The sequence below is a fragment of the Leuresthes tenuis genome, unplaced genomic scaffold (assembly GCF_036924035.1).
Source record: "Leuresthes tenuis unplaced genomic scaffold, fLeuTen1.0.hap1 SCAF_8, whole genome shotgun sequence".
In the NCBI taxonomy this organism is placed as follows: domain Eukaryota; kingdom Metazoa; phylum Chordata; class Actinopteri; order Atheriniformes; family Atherinopsidae; genus Leuresthes; species Leuresthes tenuis.
This window is the reverse complement of record NW_027325362.1, coordinates 28,672,077-28,684,400: the sequence shown is the minus strand read 5'-3', so window position 1 is coordinate 28,684,400 and position 12,324 is coordinate 28,672,077.

Sequence of the window (12,324 nt, the reverse complement as noted above, 5' to 3'; positions counted from 1 at the left end):
ACCCGGTCACACCAGTCGCAGCAGCCCGGGCCTGAGACCCACCATCACCCAGCAACCCACCACCACCACTATGTGATAACACTAATCAGAGGGGACCAGAGAGAATGAAATTCAGCCAATTGATGTTTTGAGGAGGCAGACATTGTTTCCATGCTAATATAATCTAAAAGAAAATTTCTAAACTGGTTAATACACAGATTGTTCTTCGCTTTCCAGTTCATGAGAATAGTTTTCTTTGCGATACATAACACTGTGACAACCATGTGTGCTGAGTTAATTTCCATGTTGATGTTGTCTAAGTCACCCAGTATGCACAGTGTGCGGCATGCAGGGATGCTACACTTAAGCCATGTTGATAGGTCCTCACAGACTTCAAGCCAGAACTTCTGGACAGGCGCAGAAAACCACAAAGCGTGTGCATAATCATCAGGTGTGTTATCTGTGCAATGTGAGCAGATGTTTGAGTGTGTTAGACCCATCCTGAACATCCTTTGTCCTGTATAGTGTGTTCTATGAAGGATTTTGTATTGTATGAGCTGTAAATTAGGATTTCGAGTCTTTATGAAGGTGTTCAAACATATTTGTGGTTAGAAGCTATGACCAGAACTGATGGATAAATCTGCCTCCCATTTTGAGGATGGAAGAGACATTGTGTCATCTATCTTAGACAATAATTTATATATTTTTGATAGTAGTTTTGGGGTACAGCTGCTTAGAAATTCTGCTACCCTAGTCGGGGGTTGTAAGTCTGGTTGGTGGAGGATATATCCATCCATCCATCCATCATCTGCCGCTTATCCGGGGGTCGGGTCGCGGGGGCAGCAGCTTGAGCAGAGAAACCCAGACGTCTCTGTCCCCGGCCACTTCCTCCAGCTCTTCCGGGGGGACCCAGGCCAGCCGAGAGACATAGTCTCTCCAACGTGTCCTGGGTCTCCCCCGGGGTCTCCTCCCAGTGGGACGTGCCCGGAACACCTCCCCAGGGAGGCGCCCAGGGGGCATCCTAACCAGATGCCCGAGCCACCTCATCTGACTCCTCTCAATGCGGAGGAGCAGCGGTTCTACTCCGAGCCCCTCCCGGATGACTGAGCTTCTCACCCTATCTCTAAGGGAGAGCCCAGACACCCTGCGGAGGAAACCCATTTCGGCCGCTTGTATTCGCGATCTTGTTCTTTCGGTCACTACCCACAACTCGTGACCATAGGTGAGGATGGGAACGTAGATTGACCAGTAAGTAGAGAGCTTCGCCTTCTGGCTCAGCTCCCTCTTCACAACGACGGGTCGGTGCAGAGCCTGCAACACTGCAGGTGCCGCACCGATCCGCCCGTCAATCTCCCGCTCCATTCGTCCGTCACTCGTGAACAAGACCCCGAGATACTTGAACTCCTCCTCTTGGGGAAGGATCTCATTCCCGACCCGGAGAGAGCATTCCACCCTTTTCCGGCTGAGAACCATAGTCTCGGATTTGGAGGTGCTGATTCTCATCCCAGCCGCTTCACACTCGGCTGCGAATCACTCCAGTGAGAGCTGAAGGTCGCGGCCTGACGACGCTAACAGAACCACATCATCTGCAAAAAGCAGAGACCCGATTCTGAGGTCGCCAAATGGGACACCCTCAACGCCCTGGCTCCGCCTAGAAATTCTGTCCATAAAAGTTAGGAACAGAATCGGTGACAAAGGGCAGCCCTGACGGAGTCCAACTCTCACCGGAAACGTATCCGACTTACTGCCGGCAATGCGGACCAAACTCTGGCACCGGTCATACAGAGACCGAATGGCCCCTATCAAGGGGTCCGGCACTCCATATTCCCGGAGCACCCCCCACAGGACTCCACGAGGGACACGGTCGAACGCTTTCTCCAAGTCCACAAAACACATGTAGACTGGTTTATTTATCAATGTCTAGATCGACTTCAACAAAGAACAACATTGTATTTTGCAGTAGAAGAAAAAGCAAGACTGAAGGATCAGGAATCCGAGAATAAGCTTCTTTTCATACGTTCTGCATGATTTGGGATTTTATGTATAAAATGAATTCCTTCACTCAAACCAAGTGAAAACTACTTTGTCCTTCATATTTATCAATGTCTAGATTTACTTCAACAAAGAACAACATTGTATTTTGCAGTAGTAGAAAGAGCAACACTTGAAGGAACAGGAATCCGAGAATAAGCTTATTTTCATACGTTCTGCATGATTTGGGATTTTATGTATAAAATGAATTCCTTTACTCAAACTATGTTAAAACTGCTTTGTCCTTCATATTTATCAATGTCTAGATTGACTTCAACAAAGAACAACATTGTATTTTGCAGTAGAAGAAATAGCAACACTGAAGGATCAGGAATCCGAAAACACGCTTATTTTCATACGTTCTGCTTGATTTGGGATTTTGCTATAAAATTAATTCCTTCACTCAAACAAAGTGGAAACTGCTTTGTCCTTCATATTTATCAATGTCTATATCGATTTCAACAAAGAACAAGGCTGTATTTTGCAGTATAGGAAAGAGCAACACTGGGGGATCAGGAATCCGAGAATAAGCTTACTTTCATGAGTCCTGCACGATTTCGGATTTTCCTATAAAATGAATTGCTTTGCTCAAACCAAGTTAAAATTGCTTTGTCCTTCATAGTTATCCATGTCTAAAATGTATCAAGCATAAAGTTCCTCATATTACCCTGAATGAGAAAGAAGCATCCCTTTGGTTGAGCAATACGTTCCTTTTGCGGAGTTATGCATGATTTCGGATTTTGCTATAAAATTCATTCCTTCACACCTTTTTTTTCACCGCATTTTATAGATTATGGTTGGAAATTTCAACCACTCTAATCCGAAGACCTCTCCTCCCGCTTTTGTTAATATATTTGAACTTTAGTTGGACATTCACCCCTTTTTGCAGCTAAACCACCTCCGCTCCCTGTTTTGATCATGTATGGTCTGGCAATACTACATTTTCTTACCCGTTTGTGAGTAATTATGGCTGGATATTCACACCTACTTGCAGCTGAACACAATCTCTCTCGCTTTTAATTATGTTTGGATATTCGAACCTTTTCTTTACTGCTTTTTGCCAACTTTGGTCGGACGTTCACACCTTCTTGCAGCCAAACACCTCCACTTCCGCTTTTGATGGTATATATTCGGGCATTCGAACCTTTTCTTACCAGCTTTTTACAAACCATGGTTGGACTTTCACAACTTCTTGCAGCTGAACCACCTCCGCTCCCTGTTTTGATCATGTATGGTCTGGCAATACTACCTTTTCTTACCCGTTTGTTAGTAATTATGGCTGGACATTCACACCTACTTGCAGCCGAACACCACCTCTCCCGCTTTAGATGATGTATGGACCGGCATTCTTACCTTTTCTAACACATTTTTCAGCAATTATGGTCGGAGATTCACACTTACTCACAGCCGAACAACTCCGCTCCCGCATTTGATGGTGTATAGTCGGGCATTCTCACCCTTTCTCATCAGCTTTTTGCAAATTATGATCTGACATTCACACCTGCTTTTGATAACGTATGGTTTGGCATTCGCACCTTTTCTTACCCATTTTTCAGTAATTATGGGTGGACATTCACACCTTCTTGCAGCTGAACACCTCCTCTCCCACTATTGATTGTTTACAGTCGGGTATTTTAACCTTTTCTTACCCGCTTTTTACCAAATATGGTCGGACATTCACACCGTCTTACAGCGGAACACCTCCTCTCCCGCTTTTGATGGTGTATAGTCAGGCATTTGAACCTTTTCTTACCCGCTTTTTACAAACTATGGTCGGACATTCAAACCTTCTTGTAGCCGAACACATCCACTCCTGCTTTTGATTATGTATAGTTGGGCATTCGCACCTTTTCTTACCCATTTTTCAGTAATTATGGGTGTACATTCACACCTTCTTGCAGCCGAACACCTCCGCTCCCTCTTTTGATTATACATTGTTGGGCATTCGCACCTTATTTACAAACTATAGTCAGACATTCACACCTTGCAGCTGAGCCACCTCAGCTCCCTGTTTTGATAGTGTATGTTCGGGCATTCGAACCTATTCTTACCCCCTTTTTACAAACTATGCTCGGAGATTCACACCTACTCACAGCCGAACAACTCCGCTCCCGCATTTGATGATGTCTTGTCCGGCATTCTAGTCTCTTCTAACACATTTTTCAGCAATTATGGTTGGACATTCACACCTACTCACAGCCGAACACTTCCGCTCCCACATTTGATGGTGTATAGCCGGGCATTCTCACCCTTTCTCATCAGCTTTTTGCAAATTATGATCTGACATTCACACCTACTTGCAGTCGAACAGCTCTGCTCCCGCTTTTGATTATGTTTGGTTGGATATTCGAACCTTTTCTTAACTGCTTTTTACAAACTTTGGTCGGACGTTCACACCTTCTTGCAGCCGAACACATCCACTTCCACTTTTGATGGTATATATTCGGGCATTCGAACCTTTTCTTACCCGCTTTTTACAAACCGTGGTCGGACTTTCACACCTTCTTGTAGCCAAACAACTCCGCTCCCGCTATTGATTGTGTACAGTCGGGTATTTTAACCTTTTCTTACCCGCTTTTTACCAACTATGGTCGGACATTTACACCTTCTTACAGCGGAACACCTCTGCTCCCTCTTTTGATGGTCTATGTTCGGGCATTCGAACCTTTTCTTACCCGCTTTTTACAAACTATGGTCGGACATTCAAACTTTCTTGTAGCCGAACACATCCACTCCTGCTTTTGATGATGTATGGTTGGGCATTTTCACCTTTTCTTACCCATTTTTCAGTAATTATGGGTGGACATTCACACCTTCTTGCAGCTGAACACCTCCTCTCCCACTATTGATTGTTTACAGCAGGTTTGATATTCGAAAATTTTCTTTCATGTTTTAAAGCAATTATTGATGGACATTCAAATCTTCTTGTAGCCGAACACATCCACTCCTGCTTTTGATGATGTATGGTAACCTTTTCTTACCCGCTTTTTACAAACTATGGTCGGACATTCAAACCTTCTTGTAGCCAAAACCCTCAGCTCCCTCTTTTGATCATACATTGTCGGGCATTCGCACCTTATCTTACCCGCTTTTTACAAACTATAGTCAGACATTCACACCTTGCAGCTGAACCACCTCCGCTCCCTGTTTTGATCATGTATGGTCTGGCAATACTACCTTTTCTTACCCGTTTGTGAGTAATTAATCCCAAAATATTGAGCATAAAATAAGTCTTCATGCTGATGATGTATTACTTTTCCTTCAGAACTCACAGACGTCTCTCAGTCACACGATCACACTCATAAATAAATTCTCAGCACTTTCTGACTACTCTATCAACTGGTCTAAGACCACAGTTCTGCCCATTAACTGTAGGGTCCATAATATACCTGCGATCACTTTACAGTCAGGAAATATTAGATATTTAGGCATAAACATTTCCTCCAGGCTCTCAGAGCTAACAAAGCTAAATTATGTGCAATTATTAAAGACAGTAGAGGACGATCTCTCGTTGGAAGTCCTTACCTATATCACTTATGGGGAGAGTTACATCCATTAAAATGATGATACTACCAAAAGTTAACTATTTGTTCTCAATGATCCCCATAAAACCATCTGCTACTTGGTTTAAGTCACTAGATTCATGCATCTCCAAATTTCTGTGGAAAAACAAACCACCACGTATTAGTTTAAAAACCCTACAGAAGACCAAGGACAGTGGTGGATTAGATTTACCTCATTTTCAGCACTATTCCTTAGACAATAGGTTACAATATATATCAAAATGGTTTAAACCTTGTTGTGGTCACAGTTCCCAGAGACGTTGTAATCGTTGAGGATTCTATATTCACCCCCTCATTAGAGGCACGTAATGCAGATTGATGACACTGAATCTTCTTCTCTGTTCATTGCTGGCATCATTCCCAGCATCGTAAGTGTTCGTGGCATTGTTAGCCTCTTCTTCTGGATCTTGATATCGAGAATCCTTTTGTATTTCTGGTTTGTCAGTCCTCTGTCTTCGTTCACCGGAGTCTTTGTCTTTTTGTCCTTGAGTTTGGTGATTTTTTCTTCTTTTGATGCCTTGACACAATGTGACAGGTGATACCACGTGGGAGATCCTGTAACTTGGATTGCTGTCCCTGTGCTGCGAAATGGCTGTGCTGCTCAAATGGTCTCTCCTTCATCATGGTTACATGCTGCCATTCCGACATCTCGCCATTCCGACATGGGTCTCCAATTGTCGGAATGGCGACACTTAATTTTTTATCAAACGTCCCACCATTCCGACACTTTTTTCCTCCTATGGTCGGAATGGCGGTATGTTTTTTGTTTTTTTTAACATACCGCCATTCCGACAGTTCCTTTTAATAGCCTATTTTTTACCCAAAACATTTTGCACTAATGATATGCCGGCGCAAATACGCCCTAAAGTTTGGCGCACAAGCTTTGCACATGCAGAGGCCACAGCCTCGCAAACAAACTTTAATAATCTATTATCAAAATCCCCTGAATTTCAAATATAAAAATACAGATATTAATGTAACTCTGGCGAGACTGAAACTGATTAAGCAGAAATACAGTGTCAGTGAGCTGTCACAGCAGCCAGCTGGAGCGGAGCTCTCCACAGAGCCCATGCGTCTTTTGCACGCTGTCATCATATGCAAAAGTAATAATTGCAATTACAGATATCACGGCTACTGCACAGGACACAGTTGCGAGCACTCTGCCTTGCCTTGCCAATAGGAGAAGATAGAAATGACAGCATAGAACGTATAAAACACAACAAAATGCAGTAAAAACGTTTATTCATGTTATTCACGTGATTTATGAGTACTCACTCCAATTTTGGGAAGCGCGGATGGGTTTTGCGCATTTGGCACAAACACACAGCCGCAACGGTTGTAGCTTTATACAGCCTGTTGATATCTTAAGGACCTAACTGGTCACACCTGGGACTAAATGTCATGTAGAGATTGTTTTTACATGACATTACAGCTGAACATATAGCTTTCATCCACAAACCAACGTGGGAGAGCCCGAAGACGCATGTGCCAGACGCACATAGGCATGCGTAAAACCAATTTTGACCACTTCATACTGTTTATTTGCTTTCTTTTAGTTAACTTTCGTTTCTTTTGGATTCTTGTGCGTGTTATGGAGCCGTTTTGGTCCATGTTTGTAAGCCTTTTTTTCCTGGATTAAATTTTCGGAAGTTGAAACAAGTGGCATTGGAGTGTGTGATTGAAAACCACCGCGGACTGCTTCTCCTCCTCCAGTTGCCGAGACTTTGTGTTTTTAATAACGCTTGTCTATAAACATGTGTTAAACATATAAATTGCATGAACAGAAAGAAGGGACTCACCTGTTGAGTAACACACATTTCCTTATACGGAAAGCCTTGTCGGAATGGTGGGACATTTGAACGTCAGAATAGCGGGATGTCACAATGGTGGGATGTCGGAATGGTGGGACGTTTGCATGTCGGAATGGTGGTATGTCGGAATGGTGGTATGTCAGAATGGTGGGATGTCGGAATAGCGGGATGTCGGAATGGCGGGATTTCGGAATGGGTGTTGCCACCCCCTTCATCATATACACAGTTATTTATACATCCCCTTCCACCATGAAGCGTTGTCCCTTTTTGTTTCTCTCTTTGTTCTTAAAATGCTGTTATGCATGTCTAAACCAATCCATTAAATTAGATCATTTTGGCAGTAAAGCGATCTACAATGTGCTTGGTCGCAAAGCTGCTCATCTGTGGTAAACAGCTCTTCAGAAAGGCATTCTTCAATTGATTTCACTAATTCTATGTAATAATTTTGTGATTTCCTACAAAACTACACTTCTTCTCCCATCTGTCTGAGTATTTAATATTGTCTGGGTCCCGTTAAAACATGTATTTTTCCCATCTAATTCCTTGTTTGCTTTAAAACAAGTATTCCCCATTTTCTATCCCTTCAGTAGCCAACCAGTTTGTATGGAGTACACTGGAGCAACTTGACTGATCAGTAAAACACTGCTTTTGTTGTCACCGCAAGGCTTCCCCCGTCGGTTGTTTCACTGAGACACTACTGAGTAACTATAACTCAACACAGTTTATACACATAACATTCCTATACATACTAACAAACAAACAAACAATTATTTATCGCAATTTTCTCATCTCTGTTTGAACGTACACCCAGGTAAATATTCCTGTAGTCTTCTCATACCGACTATGGACCCATTCATTGTTTAACTTCACTGTTTTGCAAATCCTAATTGAATATTACACATTGACATTGAACTTTACTTGATAAGCAGGTCTTCATTGCATTCAGCAGCCTATATGTGAGCATCTATGTGTAAGCTGTTCTTCTTTGCATTTATCAGCAGCAAGCAATTCTTCATTGCACATGCATATGAAAATAGTAAAACAATTCCAATGCGTTAGCGAAACCTTCTATATCAGGAGTGTCCATCATGATGCTGGGAATAAAACCTCTTTCCTAGAATAGTTCAACCTTCATTACTCAACTGATCATAACTCCGCAATGAGCACATTTCAAAGTATCATTCCTCTACATGTATTCAAAAATCTATGTGTAAATGTTTAATATTTCTTATATTTGTTGATGTCATTCTGTGTGCATGTGGCCTAAACCCAATCTCTGTGTGGCAATTTTAATTTAAACAAGTTGAACTCTGCCTCTGATCATTTAAAAAAGGTGTGTACCAATATCAACCTTTCTCAGGTAATTACTGATCCTACAAAACCAAAGAGATCCTTCAAGGTTGTCCCTGATTGGCTCAATCTTAACATATCAAAGGTAGAAAATCCGCAGTATCTGAACTTGGTGTTAGTTATCACTGCTCAATAGCCTGTATCAGAATTGCAAAAATGAAAACATTAGGTCCACGCTTGGTATCCAGATCCTGAAACATCTCCATGAGCAGGCTTTTTTTTAACTGATCTGTTGAATAGTTATATGACACTGTTAAAATCCCAGATGAAGATCTAGCACTTGACCATTTTTGTAAATCTTCTAATTCCATAGTTGATAAACACGCCCCTTTTAAAAAGTATAGAACTTAGAACAGGTCTATCCCTGGCTTTCGGCAGAACTGTCTTCTTTACTTTTTTTTCCCCTTGTCCTGTTCAGCATTATGTCAGAAGAATTGTATTCTGAATACCTTTGATGCCAAATAGATTTGTTTTGCCAAGGGAAGTTTTATAAATGTAAAGCTCCCCTTGATGCCCATTTATTTATTTCTGTTTACAATATATGACATGAACTGAACTGAACCGGACCGGGGGACAAGGAAAGAAGAAGAGGAAAGAAGAAGAAACAGAACAAAAATAGAAACAAAAACCAGACAACCAGCTGCTACACCTGTAAAAAACAAAACAGACAACAATCCATGGCCTATGAGGGGAATCCAGCCTTAGCGCCACCAGGAGCACCTGAAAGCAGACAAGCAGAGAAAAAACAAACACACAAACAAACAAAAACAAGCACAAGAAGCGGCAATCGCATACAACACAGCTGTGGATATAGATGACCTGAGACGACATGATAATACATCAACTGCTTAGTGACCATGCTACTGGACTAATGAATGTGTGTGTGTGTGTGTGAGAACATGCAACACCCATGGCACAGGACCTACATGATAACCGTGCTTAGTTATGAGTGTATAAGCGTACAGGGCCACAATCCACAGCCCCCCCCCAAGCAATCAGAAGCAGGCAGAGAGGGCCACAAGACCCAGGCCACCAGCAGCCCCCACAGAGCACAGAACCCAGGCAGCCCACCACAGGGGCAACCACGCTTCCACCCAGAAGACTGCAGAGGAAGCCCCCGGAAAGAGCCCCCATAAGCATAGGGCAGAGGCACTCCGGGAACCAGGGGCAACAGCCCACCGACCCCGCTAGGCCCCAGCCGCCCAGACATGGGCCGTGCACTGGACCTGGGCCCCAGGAGCCCGAGCGCCCCCAAACCCCCCGGCAGAGGCCCCACCCAATACCCAGGAGGGCCAAGCGCCCCAGACAGCCACAAAGTGGGTCAGCGCCTGCCCCAGCGCCCCTGGCCAAGTGCCCTGGGAGTCAAGACGTGCCCACAGGTGGGTGAAGTCGCGAGCAGTGGGGAGAGGCAACGCTGATGCCCCATCGGGAGAAACACAGGCAGGCCAGGCGACAGCAAGTCCCAGATCCAGGCCCAATCATTACCACACACACTTTCACGTCCCATACATCCACACATCCACACATCCTACCTCCCTCGACTCTGCTGGGGTGTAGTGCAGCGGGCACACCAGGAGGCCAGCAACCCCCCAGCCACTACAGACCCCGAACCAGCAGAACAATTAATTAATCCTCCTGGCCCCTCCTGCCCCGAGCAGACACCAGGAAGCAGGGGTGTGCGAAGAAGACCCCTCCCCTCACCCTTCTGGCTCTTCAATATTTTCTAATAGTGAGCAATTAAAATTGAGGGGCAGCCAAACTGGTAGAACTGGGAGCGCGGCACTCTGGGCAGCCTACATACCCAAAGAGCCCCGCCCACCAGATGCCACTCAGTGTAACCACCCCCCAAGACCTAATGTGTGTGTGTGAGTGTGTTTGATAAGTAATAATGTCTAAGGTGTAATTAAAACAGGGGCAGGGAACTGCAGAGTGCAACCAAAGGGGAACACCTACGTGGCCCCATCCACTACACCCCACCGAACACACACGCCCCCAAAACCCTTCATGTGTGAGTGTGTGCTGTGTACAGGAGCCAGAAGGGAGAGGGGTATGGGGATATATACCGGGGGAGCTACTCTCCCCCAGAGAGGGCAGCCAGGGACTGGCTGCAATAGGCATCCCCGCTACCTGGGAGCCAACAATGGGCAGGAGGGCCTGATGTCCACCAGGCTCGGGGCCTGCAGCGACCATATTCCGGGAGCTACTGTACCCCCAGAAGGTACCCATCCCGCCCCACCCCACTCAACCCAACCCCACCCCGGAGGACCTCTACAAAAAACAAACAAACAAACCACCCGGTCACACCAGTCGCAGCAGCCCGGGCCTGAGACCCACCATCACCCAGCAACCCACCACCACCACTATGTGATAAAACTAATCAGAGGGGACCAGAGAGAATGAAATTCAGCCAATTGATGTTTTGAGGAGGCAGACATTGTTTCCATGCTAATATAATCTAAAAGAAAATTTCTAAACTGGTTAATACACAGATTGTTCTTCGCTTTCCAGTTCATGAGAATAGTTTTCTTTGCGATACATAACACTGTGACAACCATGTGTGCTGAGTTAATTTCCATGTTGATGTTGTCTAAGTCACCCAGTATGCACAGTGTGGGGCATGCAGGGATGCTACACTTAAGCCATGTTGATAGGTCCTCACAGACTTCAAGCCAGAACTTCTGGACAGGCGCAGAAAACCACAAAGCATGTGCATAATCATCAGGTGTGTTATCTGTGCAATGTGAGCAGATGTTTGAGTGTGTTAGACCCATCCTGAACATCCTTTGTCCTGTATAGTGTGTTCTATGAAGGATTTTGTATTGTATGAGCTGTAAATTAGGATTTCGAGTCTTTATGAAGGTGTTCAAACATATTTGTGGTTAGAAGCTATGACCAGAACTGATGGATAAATCTGCCTCCCATTTTGAGGATGGAAGAGACATTGTGTCATCTATCTTAGACAATAATTTATATATTTTTGATAGTAGTTTTGGGGTACAGCTGCTTAGAAATTCTGCTACCCTAGTCGGGGGTTGTAAGTCTGGTTGGTGGAGGATATATCCATCCATCCATCCATCATCTGCCGCTTATCCGGGGGTCGGGTCGCGGGGGCAGCAGCTTGAGCAGAGAAACCCAGACGTCTCTGTCCCCGGCCACTTCCTCCAGCTCTTCCGGGGGGACCCCGAGGCGTTCCCAGGCCAGCCGAGAGACATAGTCTCTCCAACGTGCCCGGGGTCTCCTCCCAGTGGGACGTGCCCGGAACACCTCCCCAGGGAGGCGCCCAGGGGGCATCCTAACCAGATGCCCGAGCCACCTCATCTGACTCCTCTCAATGCGGAGGAGCAGCGGTTCTACTCCGAGCCCCTCCCGGATGACTGAGCTTCTCACCCTATCTCTAAGGGAGAGCCCAGACACCCTGCGGAGGAAACCCATTTCGGCCGCTTGTATTCGCGATCTTGTTCTTTCGGTCACTACCCACAACTCGTGACCATAGGTGAGGATGGGAACGTAGATTGACCAGTAAGTAGAGAGCTTCGCCTTCTGGCTCAGCTCCCTCTTCACAACGACGGGTCGGTGCAGAGCCTGCAACA